Source organism: Onychomys torridus, chromosome 21 (assembly GCF_903995425.1).
Source record: "Onychomys torridus chromosome 21, mOncTor1.1, whole genome shotgun sequence".
NCBI classification, from domain to species: domain Eukaryota; kingdom Metazoa; phylum Chordata; class Mammalia; order Rodentia; family Cricetidae; genus Onychomys; species Onychomys torridus.
In genome coordinates this window covers 9,338,789-9,340,805 of record NC_050463.1, presented here as the reverse complement: position 1 = coordinate 9,340,805, position 2,017 = coordinate 9,338,789, and the positions used below count along the sequence as shown (strand labels likewise).

The 2,017-nt window shown below is 48.8% G+C and overlaps 1 pseudogene; it reads right to left on the bottom strand.

The window, feature by feature from the left end:
* Positions 1 to 873: 873 nt before the first annotated feature.
* LOC118571471 lies at positions 874 to 1,638 on the bottom strand (annotated as a pseudogene).
* Between the last annotated feature and the right edge of the window lie 379 nt (positions 1,639 to 2,017).

Sequence of the window (2,017 nt, the reverse complement as noted above, 5' to 3'; positions counted from 1 at the left end):
AGGTCCCATGTGGTCTATACCATTCAATGCATACAGGACACTGTGTGTTTAATGCAGTGATGTGCACACTCAACCTTTTACAAGGCAATCATAGATTGCAAGCTCCATGGGGCTGTGGAAAAGTCCTCTCCACTCTGGAGTGATAGAAACAATTTTAGCTCATTATGACTGAAACAGCACAGACAGCTACTCACTCTTAGATCGTCCAGCTTGTGAACAAAACTTCATTTAAATTGAGGTGAAAAGTCCAGCATCACTGTGCAGAATCATGACTTTGTGCTGCTCTTGGCTCTCAGTAAGATTGTCTACAAACCCCTGGCAGTGAAAAGCATAGTTCCCACATTGGTGAGGCCTACATGTGAGCACCTGCCTGAGCGTGCCCTGGAGATGTGGCTGCACTGGGACCTACTGGGAGCATGACCTTCCTCCACCTCACTGCTGCTTTCTCTCCCCCTTACACAACCCTCTATTTTAATTCTGGATAAATATTCTTACTACACATACTTTATGTCTGTTAAGCACCATCAACCTCTCCCCTTTGGCACTGACACAAAACTTCAGGTTGGTAATTCATTGATTCAAGGCTTTGAAATATGGCAACTTGCTTTGAATGATGAATGAAATCTAATACTCAGGAAACTGGCCCCCTGCCACACTCTCACATACAGTCTGGGATGGAATGTCCCAGTGCAGACAGGTGTGAGGGTGGGTGAGTGAGGTAAGACTTTTAGGTCAGTAGTCCTTGCCTCCGTTTGCTAGTCTAGACCATGTGAACACTTCTTCAGGAGACATTTATCATCGTCAGCCCAGGCTAAATGGGACATTGAGGAAAAAGAGTCTTCATCACACCCAGAACCAGTGTCTCCACATCCCGCTTCCGCTCTGAACCATGCCCTGAAGTTCAGTCACTGTGAGGCTTTTCTGGAACGCCCATAGCTAACTGTCGTCCTATGTTTCCCACTGTAACACCTCCTGAGAAAAATATACACAGGAGCCAAGAACGAATATAGAGGAAATCTGGGGATGTGTACTGGTAGACACCGTTATACACAAGAAACTGAGTGATCCGCGTAGCTAGGAAGACAATGGTGATCCCAAGCCCAAGGTTGCTTCGGAAGCGATCCAACGTCCACCACAGGCCCAAAGACAGGGCTGTTAAAGTCAAGTACAGCTGGACATTATTGGCAAAATCCAATTTGGCACTGGCGTGGTTGATGCCAACGAACACGGCGATTCAGCGCATGACGCTGGCCCACTCTCTCTTGAACTTGTGTGGTTCTCCCAGGTGACTGTCAATACAGGGGTACAGGAGGCCCACAACAGCGGCTGCCGTGCCACAGCATGGGGGCACCCACCAGGCGGAGGAGAAGACGTGGCAATCACCTCGTCGGGGAAGAGCGTGATATTCCGCTGGATTTGCAGCAGGTTCAGCACTAGGGCCAGGACCACACTGAACAAGAAGAGCACGAAGCTCCGCTGCACCAGGTCGTGATGCCAGCTGCTGAGCCGCATGCCGCATCCTGCCCTTCCCGCTCGCTGGCCCCAGGGCGCCGGCTCTGGGGTTCCAGGGCACTGCGGACAGCAGACAGCAATCTTGCCTCTTGGGCGGCTCCAGATGTGGTCGTGTAGCCTGGGCATCGGAGGCCAGGTGATACAGGTTGAACATATCCATCTATGCTTCTTCTGATACCTCTGATTCTCCTCCTCCTTTTTCTCCTCCTCCTTCTTTTCCTCCTCCTCCTGCTCCCCCTCCTCCTTCCTCTGACTTTCCTTCTCTTTCTCCCTTTAACCTAGTTCCTGATTCAATTCCTAATGATGCACTTTCATTTCCAAAGTTCCAAGTTTCATAATACACATGCTTTCTACTCATCTTTTTGTTAACTTCTACCAGGGAGACATGAACAAGTGTAGAATCATCCTAGACAGAACACCAGTAACAGCAATGATTCCATCAAGTCCAACTTGATGAACCAAATGGGCTTATTGATAATTGATATTACGTACAGTTCTGTTCTAT